Here is a 19,397-nt window from a genome sequence, read left to right as displayed (position 1 = left end):
GATGACTTTCGACCACGCCTTCTGCCTTTGGCCAGGTTGAAGCCAGCCTCATCCAGGTGTGTGAAGTTGTGAGGTGGTTCACTTGATTCCTGTTCCATGATACGCTCTTTCCCATTCATTTTGGACAAGATACAGTTACATCTAATGCAGCATGGTCTTTTCTACAGCCATAGCAAATGTGTACAGGTCCAACTTACTGTGCTGTACATCACCATACAATGTTGTACTATTTACTGCACAGTTACTGTATGCACACAGATGTTTTGCCTGCACATACCAGTATCATAGCTCCTTCATTCGGTCACCCTTCCATTCAAATGGTGTATGGTACAGCTTTTTTCAAGCTCATGTGAGATGCTAACAGATTGGAAGTTTTCAAAGACATTGTTATCTCCTATAATGGCACTCTGGATCTCCCGTAATGTCATGGCATTACAGGGGTTTTTTTTTTTATCGCTTTTTCCAGTATAATGAAACTGGGATCCACCTTGTCACCATCTTCATCTCCAAACCACAGCAGAAACAGAAGTTTTCTTTTGCAAATGTGTTCATACCTTTTCATTGGATTCACACTCACGTGTCATTTACATGGCCCTGACTCCATTGACTTCACTCTGGTAGTCAAAAGCAAAACATCTGCTCACAGCTGATAGAAATGACCTGCATCACTGTGAAATCACTAGTGCACCTGCATCACTACCCTTTCCATAAATCACCATTCACCAATCAATCAGTATGCACCTACAAAAAATGGTATTCTATATATATTTTTTTTTCAACTCCTTTGAGTTTTTCTGTGTAATACTGTATGTGAATTACAGTATTTCAGTTTTTGCCATCAATGCAGTAAAATTTCACTTCAAAGTCTTTCAGAGTTTGGATGCAGTTCTTTACTGTAAGTTCACATCTGAATGTGCAGCTCACAGGAGAACCTTGTTCAAACTGACAGCTGTATTTTGTATTCTGCTGTCAGCTGTGTTACAGTACAGTAGAGCTGATTGAAGGAATCTACTCATTTGGGCATAAGTTGACTTGTTTGAGGGAAATATTGGCTTTTGCTACTTGCTTTACAATATGTAACTATGTAAACTGTCAAAAAATAAATAAATAAATAAATATGACAGCAATACACACAGGAAAAAGTAAGGTTGAACCTGCTCAGACTAAAAAAGGTGTGTTGCATTTTGGTGTTGAGTATGAAGTGAGTGAGTGGCTGGATTATGTCGCTTGACTGCAAGTTGTATTGGGCGGTGACAAAATGTGCTTTTGCTGCATGTTTGAAATGTTTTGCCATGGTAAGAGCCTTTTGCAAACCAAATGTGTTATTTTGTGCAGAGTGCCTCTCATTAGGCCTATGTATTTACTGTTTTGATACCAGGGTTTCTGAGCTGACAGAGGAGGTAAAGCGATTGAATAAAACTGTATTTCCTATGACCATGGTGCGAACAGCCTCTTGTTGAGGAGTAAAAAGAGGAGAACCAGCATAATACATTTTGATCAACATGACAAGCAACTGATAATGTAAGAAACAATACAATTGTTGTGCTGACAGTTGTACATGATCCTTTGCATGAGTGCGCGAAAGCATTTGCAATTTGTTCAAAAGAATGCTAAATTGCTTTTATGAAGTGCACAAGTGACTAGATGATGTTGATGTTGAATGAGGAAAAACTGTAAATTCCTCTGCAAACTCTAGAATTAAATGCCTCAAATGGCTGGAATTTGATATTTTGATGTCAAATGCAAACAAAAACATAAACAATACAGTGAAATATTCTTATAATTTGGATTATGAGGGGGTGAAATAGTCCTGAGGCTTTTTCCAGTTATATTTCATTGAGATTTGAGTGGCATTCAATTCAAATTTACCACATCATGATAAGGTGGGGTGCCCTCCCCTCTGAAACTACATAGTCTGCCTTTAAGTTTCCTCTACCAGCACACTTTTAACCTCAAGTGTCCAAAAACAGGGAGATTTTTTAGAGTGCGCCAATCTTACATTTCTTGCATTCTGATGCCTTGCTGCCCAAGTTTTGGCCAAATTAACTTAAAGAAGTAGAAGAAGAAGAAGTGGAAAAGGAAGAAGAAAACAAGTTGTAACCTGGTTAAAAGGACAATTTATGGTAATAAAACTAATTTTCAAGACAAAATTAATTAAGGTTAGCAACTTAATCATTAAAATGGTTTAAAAAGCAATTTCATTTAAGATTAAGAGATGCCACAGTATAAATATGTTAAAAAAGTATGAATTCATCGTTATAAACATTTTTGTTTATTTCGAAAGTTAATTAGAGTAAGAGGAAGTGGTTTATGTGTATGAAGTCATTCATGGTATTAGAGAGTTTGGGTCACGGAGAATAGTTATGGCAAGCGAATGTGTAGAAGTGTGTGGTTGTGTTTTTTTTTTGTTTGTTTGTTTGTTTGTTTTTTATAAAGATTATCTGTCCGACAGTCTGTTGCTAAGACATTTTCTACATATTTTCTGTGGACTAAAGAAGACACTCTCAGCTTGGAAGTGAGAGATTTTATTTGTCACATTAGCATTTAAAGCTGTGCGAAGTAGCAGTCATTATCACACTGACTGGACTCATAGGCACGTTGTAGCTGCACACCAGAGCCTTGTTTTTTTTATTCCATCGTTCCGGACCTGGAGACCTTGAAGGATTTACAGTCATCGCTGTGAGCTACCAAGACTATCTCCAGAGATTTGCCGACCGCCATCACCTGTCTCCTGGTTTGCAGACTGTCATCGTCTGGCGCTCGACGGACCCTGCCAAGGTTTGGACTTTGCTGTGCCATCTTACCTTCGCCAGAGACACAATTTAAGTTGGAGATTGGACCCGAACCTCTCAACAAGGTACCTTATTTTATTTTTTGCTCTTTTGAGTGAAGCGGCCATTCCGTTTTAGGTCTCCCCACTCCCAAGCTCCGCCTCTCTGCTTCAGTGGAAATGCAGGAGATCTGACGGTAACTAGTCCTTGTCAGCCAGCCAACTTGAGTTATGTTTTCTAGAGTAGACATTGTGATGTCCCCAAACTGAATAAATACCACACATAGCAACACAAAACTGCTTTGCTAGCTCAATCATGTAACTAGAATATCCGCTGGAAAAAAATATTTTTTTCCATGGACTGATAGTTACACTTCTGCTGACTTCTCAGTCATTTTTAAGCTAACAGGTGCCGTGACAGCAACTCAGCAGCACAGCTGATCTTTATCTACAACCAACTTATATGAACAGTTATATTTAAATACAGGCTACTGCTTTCCAGTGTCGGCGCCACAACAAACATTTGTCTTTTAATAAACTCACCGGCAGACGTTTTATTTCAGCTGGGGGTGTCACTCCAAGCACTCCGGCTTTTGATGCTGGTTTCGGTGAAACGTTTGTCGTTGCCATGGAAACCACACAGACTCGGATGTAGGCAGAGTAATATTTTCAGTGATGAGGTTTTTAAGCGTTATTACACGAGAGGGTGTGCTTGACCGTCATTATTGTCATGACGGTGATGCGGCCGTTTGATAATGTCCATCCTCACTGATATAAACAGTGAGGCCAAAGTGTGAAGAGAGGTTCATGTAGATGGAATGAGTTTCTAAACCGAAATCCTTTGAACCGAGGTTTTCCGGTTTGGTCCAAAACCGTTACACCCCTAGTGAGGGCCCACTGATGTAAGTGTTATTGTGCCTATGATTTTGAATTCTGAATTTCAGAGATGTTATTTGGTCATTTAGCTGATATATTGTCACAGTAATTTGATATTTTGATATTGTAAAAAAAAAAAAAAAAAAAAAAAAAAAAAGAAGGAAACTAAGTTCTGATTTTGTAAATTTGATACATTTTATCAGTAAAAAAAGTTCATCATTTTCATTATTTCTAAAACTAATTACAGTGTGAAGCTTACTTATTTATTTGCCAAAGGTGTTAAAGTATAAGGGTTTTGATTTTGCAACATTTTAAAAGAGAGGTGCACTTATTTTATTGATGTAACCAAGTTACTTAAGAGTTGATTTTATTTCATAATTTGGACAAAAAGTAACAATAATAACAGTTCGTAAATTGTGGTAGAGTTAATTAACAACTAAAAACGAGACTCAAAACATTAATATTTTAAGAGTTCAAATAGACATTGATTAACTTAATCTGATTTCCAGTTTTGAACATATGTTGATCAAGTTAAAGAACTCAGGGCCTTTCTCTTATTATTTAAGGGATAAGTGGGCTACAAAGGTATAAGGAAATGTCGCTCACTGGACATTTACAAGACTGAAACTCCGATATGCAAGTTCAACAAATATAAATGTTTTTGAGACTGAAACCTGTTTGACTGCGGTGACGAAAAAACATTAACCAGGAAGCTTCAGCTGGGGAGACCGGGGAGTTTCTTGTCAAACATGTCTGATATTTATCTGTCCGGCTGTCGGCTCCTGGGACGGAGAGGAGCAGTCTGCCTCATCACTGTCAGTAAAGCAGCCGAAACAGCAGGTGAGCCAGTATTTAAAGTAGTTGAAACAGTAGTTAAAGTAGTTTGGGTGATATCTGAAGTAGCTGAAGCAATAACTATAGTTTTTCAAGCATAACCCATTAAATTCTTAATTCGAAATTTTAGTAATCAATATTGTGAACAAAATATGAAATTGTAGTGGTAAAACAGTAACATGAGCGGTAATAAAGGCATTAATGGTAATATCAGTGCAGGTAGCAGTAGTAGCAGTTGTAAAGGCAGCAGTAATTAATATTTCAACTGCTTAAGACATTTCAACTATGCCCATTTCTATACTGCAACTACGTTTTATGCTTGGCCCATTAACTACAATCTTTTCAAATTTGAGTTTCTGGTTGAAACACTCACCTTATAATATTCTGTTTCTGTGACACACACTATTGTCATCATTCCTAAACCACAAAACTGATAATTCACTGCGTAAAGTAAATGTTTCCCCAGGGACTATTTTACCTGGTGGAGGGAGTGTGTTTTTTCACTCCACCCCAATTTCAAGTCATGAAAACACAGCAGAGCTGCTGCTTTTAGGCAAACTAAATTGGGTAACTTTATGACATTGGTGGAAAACTGGTGTGAAGAAAGTTTGAAGTCTCTGGAAGTTCATTTTCATATCGTAGTGGAAGGAATGGAAACCAACAGCTGGATAAAAGGCATCAGAGTTCAAAAACACGACTGCTTGGTTTGAGAAAAGGAAGATTAGATGAAGGGGAATTAGAGGGAAATTACTTGCAACAAAAGAAACATTCATGTTTCACTTCTCTTTAACGGCGGCTGTTGTCACTGCCAGCACGAAGCTTCTCATGTTCCTCGGTCTGAGCGTTTCATGACAACATGGCAGCGTTGTTTGAATCAGGTCCTTCTGACCCTACCAAACCCTTTAAACCTTCATCTAACCTGAGATATACGTTATTGAAAAACATATTTGAGAAAAGGTATTATAAGAGCTAATTTTATGGACTAACAATTTCTTAATGATCCTTTAAAAAAAATCTTAAAAGGCACTCTGTAATTAAGTCTGTTCCACCAAGTAGATGTGAAAAAGTTTCATATTTTGGTTGCCTGCCTCAGTCCATCAGATTATAGTAAGAGTATTTCTTGGAGATTTTTTTTTACGTTTGGTGTGTTTGCACATATTTGTGTGCTCTCAAATAAGACTTTTGCACCGCACAAAGTGTTTCTGAAACAGGGAGTCATGAGTTTCCATTGTTTCTCTTGAAGGCAAAATTGGAAGTGACCTTAACATAAAATACAGCTCATTTCCAGGATACACGACTTACAATGGATCGTGACACATTCAAATTAAGAGCAAGGTTGTGTTGATGGAAAAATTGCCTCAAGTGACAAAGACGAACGGGAAAAAAAACATCAGTAATAGGCAGCTTTGCATCATTAAACCCGTGCCTGAGTATTGCTTCATTAGTGCACTTTACTTTCTGGCTCGCACTCGACATTTAAGACGTTTTCTGCCGCACACGTCACTGAGCCGGGCACAAACTCCTGGTGGAAGAGCACTGACAGGCCAAGACTGACTCCATGAGCCCTCTAATCTGAGATGGAAAACAGAATTGGAGCACATCGAGCTTCCTTATCAGAGTCTAGAACAAAAGCGGAGCCCGCACACGGGACGCTGCCTCCAGGCTGTATGAATTTATTCGTGACGAAGCATGTGATGGTCAAAGGCTCTGTGCTCTTAATCAGACCAGCTGGACGTCTTGAGGCCGCTCAAATGACCTCTGGAGCCTCTCGGAGAAAAGAAATAGCGTGGATATTTATTTAGTGGCAGTGCTATTTTTTGATGATGAGCCCGGAGGTTGAAGTGTCACATATATAATAAGTGTAAATACATTGGCACACCTTGCAAGCAACTTTTCAGTGCAGCCTGTGTTCTGTCTGGCACCTGTTTAAGCCTGGGATGTGCATGTTTTTACTCAGCTTCGCCTACCTCCCAGACTTTGACAATGATGCTAACCGGCTATGAAAACAGCTAGGTCTGACTCAGAGACACCGAGATGTTCTCCCTCCAAATTGTTTCAATTTGACGAGTTTGACATCCTTCTCCCTCCACCAGCTCTCTGGAGAACATCTAGCTCGCTCGTTATTTTTGCACTTCTGTTGAAGCAACTCAGGGCTTCCTTCAGGGATGCGCAAGTGTTTTTGATGTAAATTTTATAACGTGCATGTATATTTCACATGTACCTAAATGTTTTAATATTAACGGAAAATCCTCAAAAAACGATCTGATGAGTACCCGTCTGAAAATGGCAACTGAGCACTGCGAGGAGGGCAAATATGGGTTTTAACTTCAGTGCTAATCAAAAGGATTTCCTTCCATGCACGCTGAAATTGGACTTAAGCTCTCAGTGATATGATTTGTACTCAAGACACTTTATCACATGCCAGGAAGTCCTGCACATCTTTGCACACACACACACACACACACACACACAGACTTAACACCTTATCTTGACAAAGAAATTACAGGGAATCTGGCCTCCAGCCCTCAAATCAGACATTATGGCACGCCCAAACCTCTCTACCAGACAGCAGCTATCGGTCTGATCTTCTGGTAGTGTAATGAGGCAAAAACGTGACTGCCAGTGACAATCCAGCCTGGCTTTCATTATCCTGCCCTTAGGACAGAAGTGATTAGGCATGAAAATAATGTGACATCTTCAAAGAGGCTACAAGACTTTGAGGAAACGCATGTGTTCATGTGTGAATGCATAAGCGAACGTCTAAAATGTTACAATGGAAAGCAAGCGTGTGTTAATCGCAACAGCCAACAATATCAGGGATGAGGGATGAGGGATTCACACACCTCAGTAGCTGGACTGATATCTGCATAGCCCTGTTGTCATACTCAGGATTCATATAATTAGGAGAGAAGCTTAACCAGGTTATTGTAAACAGGCTGCAGCATTAATGCATCCAGAACATTGAGGGGATATTATTATGAATGCAGAAAGGAGCCTCTTGAGTTGTGTTTACCGAGTCTGAATGACTGTGTGTTGCGTAACACGAGTGATGTGCATATGTGAGTCAGCACTCCTGCTTGTATGATCAAGTGTGTGTGTTTGCATGTGTGCAACTGTGCAGGCACCGAGTGTGTAAATTATGTGTCATATATATATTTATATGTGTGTATAAATATACATATATATATTACCTAGACATCTGATGATACAGCTGCCACCATGCAGTCTTGTCCACGGTCTGATTTTGAATAATTCACCGCACAGATCAGTCAAACCTGGGAACACGTTATCAATATTTCATCGGATGTCTGAGTTGTGCACTGTTGCGTGTCTCCTTTGCATTCAAAAACAAGAGTTAAATAGCCTCAGAATTTGTATGGGACACTGGAAATCACACACGCTCATTTCCTCCATGCCTGAGTTTCAGTGAGAGCAAACCTCCGCCACACATAAATGACTTACTATTGATTCGTCTAACAAGACTGCCTCTCCCTCCACCACTTTTCATTAAAATCGGACAAATTAGATTTCATCATTCTTGCTCGAAACCTTCAAAACAACAACAACAATTTCACAGTAATTTTGGTTAAATTGTGCTTTTCCAACACCAAAAGTGACCTTGCTGACAAATGCTAAGTTTAGATACACTTGCATCAAGTAATGGGGTGAATGACTTACTCTCTCAATGGTAGATGATGATGAAAAGCAAGTGTCTCTCATTTATTTTCTCAACCCATTTCTCCAGACCGAAGGCCATTCTCACCTATGGACTCCATGATCACCATGTTTGAAATTTTACAAGCATCAATTACAAGGCGATTCATGACTCTCTTGAATAATTTCACATTCTGGTAACTGAATGTGTGAATTATGAATGTGGAGCTTAATGATTTTGCATTGACCTTGAGGAAGCCTGGCTGCTGTTTGCACACACCGGTCTCATCGCTCAAGTATGTGCAACTCTTTGAGGAGAGTGCGGGGGTCTAACGTCATAAATAGTTGATGCGGTGGCTGTCACATTTCTTAAAGACTTTACGTTCTGTCACCTCCATGTTGGTGCAGACCTGTTGATGAACAGCGTTTAAAATGGTAGGCGCCATAATTCTGTCTAATGCCTGATAAATTTTTAATTTCGTGTGCTTAACAAACACGTGCCGCTTGGATTGTATTCGAGAGTAATTTAGAATTCCATGCCGCTCTCTTGTCACCTGATTCGACTGTTATCTCACCTCTGATTGGACGTTATCAGTCATCATCCATCCACAGGTTTGGGTTAGTAGGTCCTAACTACAACTACACCCTCTAGTGAAACTGTTAGCATCTGTTCCTATCATCAGTCTGTCTTAACCAGTCAAACGTTAGCATTAGCCACTTTCATTAGTTTAGCTTTTGTTTGCGACTTGGTTAAGGTCAGGAAAAGGTGATGGTTAAAGGCAGAATGTGGAGGAGTTTCTTAAAAACAATGCGTAGACTCATACAAAAATAATCCCTCTCAGTGGTCACTTTAAGCCACTAGCAGTGTGTGTTGGTGTGTGTGTGTGTCTGCACAGATCCTGCCCTCTGCCTGGATTTTCTCGTTCTGCTGAGCTCGGGACTTTTCTGGGCGTCGGCCTTTGGGCAGCGGGTGTGCAGCTCCCAATCACAGTGCAGCACAGTGCCCGATCGATACACCACATCCAATAGGAAGCTAAAACAATCACAAAAAGCAGATTGCGGAAAAAAGAAAGTCTAGTGAGGCGAAACGCCAAGCGGACAAAGCTCGTTCCAAAATAAGAGTGAATCTGGGGTTGGCTTTCACTCGCTGGCGAGCTCTGAGGAAGAGGAGGAGGATGGTTCTCTTGGAGAAGCAGTTGCCAGTGGGCCATTTTTTTCCTAGGATGGCGACAGCATTCATTCCATCCCCACTGACAGCAGTTAGCTTAGCCAAAGAAGAGAGGCCAACTTTGACTGTTGTGTTTACAAACTAAAACAACAAATCCCACTCATTCTGCTTTTAAGGTTAGGAGAGGGTCATGGCTAAGGTTAGGAAACTTAATGGAACATTTGCTAACATTGGCTAGGCAATGTTGCCAAGGTAAAAAATAAAAACAGTTCTTGCCTCAGTCAGGACTCGATCGCCGGTCGCTGGAGTCAACGTTCACGTGATTGACCCATCCTGCACCTCGGCCACCTTCCTCTGTGACCGACCTCGTTGGTCTTTATTCTACGTCACGGTTCGTCTGGCTCCAGGGTCCCATTTGATTGACTACGTTAAGTTTCCTAACCTTAGCACTCACCTTTCCTAACCTCAACCATTACATTAACCTAACCTTGGTCATTACCTTTTCCTAAGCTTAACCATCACAACAAACCCTTTCCGAACCTTAACCATGTAGTTAAAGAAAGCTAAAGTAGAAATAGATGAATTCAGGGACCCCCACCCAAACCTGTGGAGGGATTAGGACTGTTAACGTCCATTCAGAGGTGGGATGATATTTGAATCTTGACATACGCACTCACCTTTTCATACCCTATAGTTAGTTTCATGTAAAATCATACAGTATGAGCAGAGGACAAACTGTAGCCGTGTTGTAAAGCAATTCAGTGACGATAGCTGAGGGAATATCTTGAGATTTTAATTCATGTGCGCAGGCAATTCAAAGGCTTTCGGATTTTGCTTGTTTTGACAGCAGAGAGTCAAAAGCAGAGTTTTTTTTTTTTTTTTTTTTTTTTTTTTTTAGTTTTTGTCTTTGTCATTACTTATCTGCCTTACACCCTGTAAACCAGTGCCAAGAGACACACACATACACATGCACACACCATTCACAAACAGATACTATCTCTACCAGCTATTTTCTAGGTTTGTGTTTTGCAAAGGGGAGAGAAGGTGCACCGAAAGAGTCATTTTCCTCTTTGTACGAGTGCCATGATAACAGTGGGCCTATAGCCTCTCTACCTTTTTATCCTCCCTTCCTTTAGCTCCTTCTGGACCAATTTCACATGGCAGTAATTACAAAAACAGAATGCTTTTGGAGGCTTCAAGCTTCTGGACAGAGGCAGATAAGAGAGGGCTCTGGACTGGATAATGCCTGGGATTAACCTCCTTAACTCTCTGACTTTCTCTCTAATAAAGCGAGGAGGTTGACAGGAATAGAATCTGTGACAGACAGCCCAGACTGCCACAGATCACATAAAGATGTCAGCGTGCATTATTCACACAAACACTCGCTCACTGACGCTCTATCTCCGAAACACAAATGACAACAAGAGAGATTCCTGTACATTCACCGTGCTTGGCAAATAAAGTGAATCTGACAAATTCACGGTATGAACGCATAAATGAGGCCGAGCCTAAATAGACCTTGGCTTAACGACGACTACACCAAGTTGCTCACTGACTCAGCCTAAATATCCTTCACAGGCATTTTCCATTTGCCAACAGGAACTGGCTCTTTTAGTTTTAAATAATCTTGCAGTGGTTTCTGAGCCGAGGGTGCAGAATAAGTGAACGTGGCCTGGGATCAAAAAGTATTTTTGTTATCTATGCAGGAAAAACATCCTCATCCTAAGGTTGTTTCTATGCAAGTGCAAACTCTGGTGCTCTTCTGTGCATGTTGAAGGAATACTCCAACGACTCACCCGGACTGAGACAAGATGTTCGATACCATTTTCATCTCTGGTTGTCAACTGGTTTGGTTCCTGTGTGTAGCATTTTGTGTTAGCTTAGCACAAAGACTTGAAGTCTATGGAAGTCATTAGCCTGGCTCTGTCAAAGTGAAGAAAATAAACCTTACATCAACTCTGAATCTGTATCTATTGAATCTTATTGTATTGTGTATTTGAAATAAACATCTTGGAATTAATAAAGAAGAAAGGGGAGTCATTTTAGCATATTAATTTGTGCCGGACCATCCTATGCCTTAACTGCGGTAGACGGAAGGATGATAAGCGGTTACACGTCCACCATCTAACTTCCCCTAAAACAATGTGTATTTCAAACCCACATGATACACTGTGTAGGCTAAACAAGACAGCTTCAGAGATGCTCTAAGGCAGTTTTTTTTTTTTTACTTTGAAGGAGCCAGGCTAACGACTCCCATAGACTTCAAGTCTTTATGCTAAGCTAACACAAAATGCGACACGCAGGAACCAAACGAGTCGACATCCAGAGATGAAAATGGAATCAAACATCTTGTCTCAGGCTGGGTGAGTCAGAAAAAAAGGCTGTTTTGCTCAAAACGTTGGAGGTATTCCCTTAAGGACAAAATATGCACAGGACGAGTTGGAACTGTGAATAATTTCCCTGCAGCGGTTTTACCTACCCATTGAATTCGGAGAAGTGATTGTGACAGCTGTTTAAATAACACCGTCAGCCAACACAGCTAGAGCTATTCAGACAGTTTATCATTGTGCTGACACCAGCAGACCGGACTGGACTGGACTCTGTGTCGCCCACGTATGAGGAGAGCGCGTCACGTAACAGGAGAGGGGAGAAAGCAGCTCGACTTGTGTTGTGGCAACATCAAAGAGGCCCACACATCCCTGCAGAAGCCACCTGTAGGCACCTTGGACCATGTTACTGTGCAGCTGCTGCCCATATACAGACAGAAAGAGGAGGCGAGGTGAAGGTGAAGGTGAAGTGTGGTCCAGTGAGTCGACCAATCAAAAGGAGGGAGCAGTTTTTCAGGATCAACAGTTCGATCTCTCTGGTCATGCTCACAGGGGGGACACCAACCTTTTTTTTTTTTTTTTACCATGAATGGCAAAGTCTTTTTTTTTCTTTTTTTTTTACCTTTTGAGTGGTTATTTTGTCGGTTTGAGTTAAGGTTAGACGTTAATTAGCTATGGCTAAGATTTGGGAAAGGCTGTAGAGAATGAATGTAAGTCAGCTAGTTCATACCTTCACCATCCTAGGAAAAAAAAAAAACACTCAGAGGACAGTGATTTCACCAGCCCTGTTCTCACTATACACCAACAACGTGAGTGGCTCAGAGGTGTAGCCGAATGTCAGGAGGACAAGCTGCTGCTCATCGTCTTCCAGAGGAAGGCTGACCCTCTCTGTGGAGAGGCACAACGAGGAGGATTTTCTTAAAAAAAAAAAAAAAAAAACAACATATAGACTCATACAAAAACAATCCCTCTGAATCATCACTTATGACCCACTACAAGTGTGTATAATAGCCATCCAAATACTGTTTATAGACAGTCTATAAACCAGTTATTACCCATTAAAAAGTTGTTATAAAATAGCTGGTCCATCTATCTATGTAATGTTTGTAGATGTTTAACATATGATTTCTTAAAGGTTTACAAATTATTTGGTAATCATTAAAAATACTTAAACTCATATAAAATGTTATACTGTTAATAAGTAGTTTGCTATGTAATAGGTAAACATTATTAATTATCATTTCATTATTTGTTAACTGTAAATAACTATTAATTTAAGTTTAATGAAACACCAATTCACAATTTATCACTGATGGTTATTATAAAGTGTTACCAGATATGTATACTGCATTCATGCCATATTACTATAACCATAATAAATAATAAATACTTACTAAACTCAGGATTTGCTACTTCAACACAATTTCTCCCACTTCGTTATCAACACAGAAGATTTCGACAAGCATGGAGTTCATCATGGAAATGTCACTGATAATAATACTTGTTATAGTCGCATAGACAGTTAATATAAGCTGCTGCACTCTTTTATACACTTTTATTTATCAGTAACTGTAATAATTTCACATCGACTTGAACGGACGCATGAACACCCTCAAGTCGACAGGACGAGCGGTCAGGTCGGACTGATCATCCCTCCAGTGCAGCGTGAGCACAGTGTCCAAACAGCGTCCATACTTAATGCACATACACTATTAATAATACAATAACAGGTGTCTGTGTTTCCCTCCGAGGGTCGTTTGAAAGTGGATTTCACTGTACCGCCGACTGCTCAGCATCTCCAGGAAACAGAAGCACATCTGTGTCTGATGACCTTAACGATTGACCCAGACGCTGTTTCTGGAGACAAAGTACATGATTTATAGATAACTACCTTGAGCACACGTACACACATGCACACACACACACACACACACACACACACAGATGCACTGCCTTCCATGTCTGCTTAGCGCTGTGGTCGATACCCACTGGTGCATGTCATTGTGTCTGGGGAAAGGAGGCAAAGGTTAATGAGGGGGGAAAGGGCAACACGTCCCCATCCTGCATACAGTTTCTTCCCGTTTTCACTCATGAGAAAAAACACAGGCATCACATCACAGGGGAGGTGAGCAGAAACAGAGAGTGATGTGAAAAATGTGTGTGTTTGCATGTGTGTGTGTGTGTGTGTGTGTGTGTGTGTGTGTGTGTGTGTGTGTGTCACAAATGCATACATGCATCCACAAGCTGGGATTCCCAAATACCTTTAGACAGACAGTTTTTTCATCAGACACCGTAATTTCTCACTTGTATATCGGTTTCTTCTTTTAAATCACTTTAGAAAATTATTTTTTATCAAAAGGCCTTTTTTAAATATTTATTTTAATTTTAGCCGTTGTGTTGTCTTGAGTTGTACTGGTTCTTGTTATGACTTAAAATCTTTTATTGGTCTGTTCTACTGTTGTTTTTTTTTTATCCTAGAAAAAGCAACAGAAAAACTGCACACTTGTCCTGTTAAATTTTAAACTCTTTGCTGGTGGTGTGAAAACAGTCCAGTAAATAGTTTAAAATGAAAACAGAGAAGTGTGTGTGTTGTTTTCCCATTGATTTTTCTATTCTTTCAAAGCAATGACCTGCACCTCTCTGGTTGTCCTTATTGTTCAAGTTCACTGTTTTAATCAGCTATTGATTTTTTTGTTACTATTATTATTTTATTCCTGGTATTTTAATTATTACGTTTGCCTGTTTTATTCTTGTTACCTGGTCTTGACCTCTATTTTTTGCGTTTTATTTCACATATTTGGACTGACTTGCACGAAATGTTGAGCTTAAATGAGCTTAAATGCTTAATTCTTATTGTGGAGAGCCAACAGTTTGCTAAGGAGCAACAGGAGATATGGTACAGAGAGAAAGAGGCACAGCAGAGGAATTATTGAAGATGACGGGTTGCAGAAAAGTTCGAGGAACAGAAATCACGCTACAAGAGCCACTTGGCTGATTTGTTGCTCTCCTCTGACAGATTGTGTGCAGCACGGTTGCATCTGTGCAGCAGTCTGCAGCCACAAAGTAATGAACAGTCAAACCATGTCTTTCTTTTTTTTTTTTTTTACTGTTTGTTATTATTCACAAATACACAGGAAAATTCAGTGAAGTGATTTAAGAGTTTACTGACACCCCCAGTGATGCCTGCAGCGATTTCTCCAGTCATCGTTTGTGAGCCAGTTGAGGCTGCAGCCACACTGATCCATCAGTGTGTGGGCAGAAATTCGACGCTGTCCATCTGTCAGTTTGTTTTGTAATTCCTTTGTCAAGTCAGAATCAGACCGCACCAACAACGATGACAACAGGAAAAAAAGAAAACTTTTTAGCTAAACAGAACATGACATCAATGAAAGCTCCTTTTCTGCATATCTGACTGCAGTAGAAGTAGAAGTAGTGTTCCTCTGCTGGTATCTGACTGAAGTAGAAGTACTGTTCCTTTGCTGGTATGAGACTGCAGTAGAAGTAGAAGTACTGTTCCTCTACTGGTATCAGACTGCAGTAGAAGTAGAAGTACTGTTCCTCTGCTGGTATCTGACTGAAGTAGAAGTAGAAGTACTGTTCCCCTGCTGGTATCTGACTGCAGTAGAAGTAGAAGTACTGTTCCTCTACTGGTATCAGACTGCAGTAGAAGTAGAAGTACTGTTCCTCTACTGGTATCAGACTGCAGTAGAAGTAGAAGTACTGTTCCTCTGCTGGTATCTGACTGAAGTAGAAGTACTGTTCCTCTGCTGGTATCTGACTGCAGTAGAAGTAGAAGTACTGTTCCTCTACTGGTATCAGACTGCAGTAGAAGTAGAAGTACTGTTCCTCTACTGGTATTTGACTGCAGTAGAAGTAGAAGTACTGTTCCTCTGCTGGTATTTGACTGCAGTAGAAGTAGAAGTAGTGCAGTAAAAATCTACTGCAGTAAAAGTACAAAGTGCTGTGATCTTTTCCATGCAGTTAGAAAAGGGGGAGAGAACACGCTGCACACTACATGCTTTTAAAGGGGCATTACGCTCAACTGAAGTGAGGACCCTGTAGACTCAACTGACTCGTGTGGAATAAGCACATCATATGATGGTTGAGTCTACATGGTTCTCGATTTCCCCTTTTTTTCCCCACAATTATTCCACATTTTTTGCCAGTTGAGTCTCAATGGTCCTCACTGCAGTTTTTCATCATGCAGCTTTTATTGTGAAATTTTGGAAATGACAGTAGTAGAGTAGTAGAACCAACAAAGTAGAAGCAGGATCCTTTGCTGACTGAGCTTTTATTGTGAAAGGTTTCACAATCTGTCATTGATCATTTGCACTCTGTAATGGACCTGATTTTAAAAACTCAAGCAAAAATGTACTTTAAAAAAAATACACACAAAAGCTCCTCAATTACAGTAACCTGAATAAATTTAATTAGTTACTTCCACCTCTGCTTTTCTGTCTGTCCAGCCAACACAAATCCATTGGAGACGGCAGCGTCTTCATCAGACGGACACCAAAACCGTCACAAACAGACGTTCACTGACAGAACAACGGATCAGTTCCTGTCGGCTTTCAAATAAAAGTTGTCGAGAACCGGGGAAGCTTTCAGCGGTTGTAATCAACTTCTAATCCATTTTCCACTTGCTATTATCCATTAAAACTACAATCACACCATTACAGAAACCAGGATTTGCAGAAATCTGGCCGCTGAAGGCTGATGACAGGAGAAAAGATTTGACATGTGGCAAAAATTGTCTCCGCTGACAAGTTTGATGACAGTGTGTGTGGGTCATGCTGCTGTAATGCTGTATGGGACACGACTTTTGGGTGACTTGTTGATGACGACGTTTGCAGGGTGAGCACGGTTATAGGACTATATATATATGTGTGTGTTGGTACAAAGGAAATATCTATGTGGTTTTCTGCAGACGGCTCCTTCCTACGTTAATGACTCCGGGGCTTCAGTGAAAGCAGACTCCTCTTGGAACCCCTGATGCCTTTAATCCTCTTTAACTGCGCCCTGTTCCTCGCACCAAAGAGGCACCAGCAGCAGAAAATCATTTTTCTACTCCACAGCCTATCAACAAAGGCTTACATTTGGCTTACGGCCTTGCACAATTTACACATGGAAAGTGTATATTAGAGAGATAGAGAGACAGACAGAGAGAAAGAGATGGAAAAACACATTGACAGCTGGTCACTATAAGCAGGGTCGTGGCTCGGCCTCACTTAATGTCACCGTGTTTTTGTAGACGAGCGACAAATAAAGCAGCGTAATCTCTGAGAAAGGTGGAAGGGCACAGCCAACTCACGCTTCTACACAAACCCACGGATTTACATGGACACTCGATTCAGCCCATCCTACTGAGAAAAAGTCCGCAGTAACAACCACGATTAATAAACGGTAAATTGATAGTTAATTCAACTTTGGTTAATTGTTATTTTACAGTTAACAAACAATGAAATGATAATGAAAGATGTTAATTTATTGATTGATTTACTGAAGCTTCCAGCTTCTAATGGCCAACTTGAGCCACAGAATCACTGCTAGAAAATAATTAACTAAATATTACAGGCAGTAGCTGCAAATTTATAATAGCCATCAAAATAATGTTTCTAGATGATTTACCAGATATTTATTAACCATTTAACGAGGTATTTTAATCATCAGTTGCAACTTAATGACTGCCATCCAAATAGTATTTATAGACAGCCTATGAACCAGTTAATATCAGTTAACAAAATTTTATGAAGTCCATCTATCTGTGTCATGCTTGTAGATGTTTTACAAATGTTTACATGTTTTACAAATCAATTGGTAACCATTCACAAATACTTTATATAGTAAATAAAATATAATGCATAATGCGTGTAAGAATAAACCTTTAATAGTTTACTGTGTCATAAGTTAACATTCCTAATTGTCATTTCATTGTTTGTTAACTGTACAATAAGTATTAACTTAAGCTGAATTCATTATCGATTTATCGTTTATTGCTGATGGTTATTATAAAGTGCTGCCAAGTCGCCTCTCTCCCAGCTGCAGTCGCACACATCACGTTTATGGCTGCAACACAGATTTCAAAATACAAATGACACATAGAGAGCAGATTTCTGTCAAGAAGGTACAAAAGACAAAGAGAGAAACAAGCTTCCTGTCATTTCTCCTCTCCAACACACTCAGACTGTTGGATAACACCAGGACAGAGCCTCAGACTGGAGGATCACCGGCTGACTGTCCAGCCGACTCCCTCCAGTTTTCAGGCAAACCAGGCAGCTAGAAATGTAATAACTTTAACCATGCAGACTTTTTATCACCCACACACTACAAAATTATTCACGATCGAAGGCATAATTTTATGCAAAACTGAAAACATCATACAGCCGATGTGCTCAAATGTCCTTGCGGAAAACCTCCAGACCTCAAGAGCAGAAACTCTGAGCTCAGAAACTGTGACAAAATAAAAGCCTCATGACCGATCGCCTCGACCGAATGAACCTCGCAGCCGCGTCGCTTCGCTTCGTGATCCAGGCCCTGAACGCGTCTAGCTTCGGCCAGCTGCCTTCTGAAACGTGAAAACTTTTGGATAATACGCTTCAGAAACGATGTCACCCAAAGTCGTCAGCAGCCTTTTCTTGTGTCATTTCTCCAACAATTTATGTTTCAGTTGCACTTTTGACGATTAATTTCGGCACCTCGTGTTACTTTCTCTACATGATGATGGTCTTGTTGTGAGCGTTTCCCTCTGTTATACTGGACATATACAGTCAGAACCGAAATTATTCATACCCTTGGCAAATTTTGACTTAAAGTTACTCTTATTCAACCAGCAATTTATAATGTTGGACATGCCACATTTTGTTCAAATGTAAATAAAAGCTGAGAAATAATCGCCTTATTATCTTTTTGGGGAAACCTGTGTAATTTCCGGTCAAAAAAAAAAAAAAAAAAAAAACATAACTTGCCGGTGGAATAAAAGTAACTCTAAGTCAAAATTTGCCAAGGGTATGAATAATTTCGGTTTTGACTGTATATTATTGTATATATTGGGTGTATTTTCTACATAGAGGTTTATTAAGTATATTATGCATTCATTCATCTATTTCCAAACCGCTTAGCCTAATTAGGGAAACACAGGTGCTGGAGCCTGTCTCAGCACTCATATATAGGTATTTTATATCTGTTTAATTAATATTTTGATCAGGTCGCTGGGCTCAGGCTGGTTTCGGACAAAATTTTGCTCGGCCACGTTTGAGTCAGGTTCAAGAAAATAATAACAGGCTTCATTCAAGCTCATTGCCATCGACCATCAGACACAGAGGGGATGATTGTAATGCAATCAACGGCGGCGGCTCCATTACTCACATTGCGTGGCGTCCCACCGAGCGCCTTGAGAAATAAAATGCAGTTGTTCCAAGCTGAGTTCTCAAATTGAGTAATGTACTTGCAGTTGATGGTGAAGTCATTCTCATGCACGGTGAGGAATCCTTTCTCCTTCTCTCGTAGCACTAATTAATTCAAATATGCATGCTGTGTATAGGATGGTGATGCAATGATGGCAATGCAGCCCTAATGAGGTTTCTGTGGGAGTTTTTCCTTGTTATCACTGAGGGTCTAACGTTCGGGGATGGCGTCTTTTCTTTCTTTTCTTTTTTTTTTTTTTCATTTATTGTTTTATAAAGTGGACATAGTGAAGGCCTTTGAACTTCAGCTGTAACTGTGATTGGGTTTTTGCACAATTAAACCTGACCGGAACAGAAAGAGGCGA

The sequence above is a fragment of the Myripristis murdjan genome, chromosome 3 (assembly GCF_902150065.1).
Source record: "Myripristis murdjan chromosome 3, fMyrMur1.1, whole genome shotgun sequence".
Lineage (NCBI taxonomy): Eukaryota > Metazoa > Chordata > Actinopteri > Holocentriformes > Holocentridae > Myripristis > Myripristis murdjan.
The sequence above is the reverse complement of the archived record's forward strand: the minus strand, read 5'-3'. Positions refer to the sequence as shown.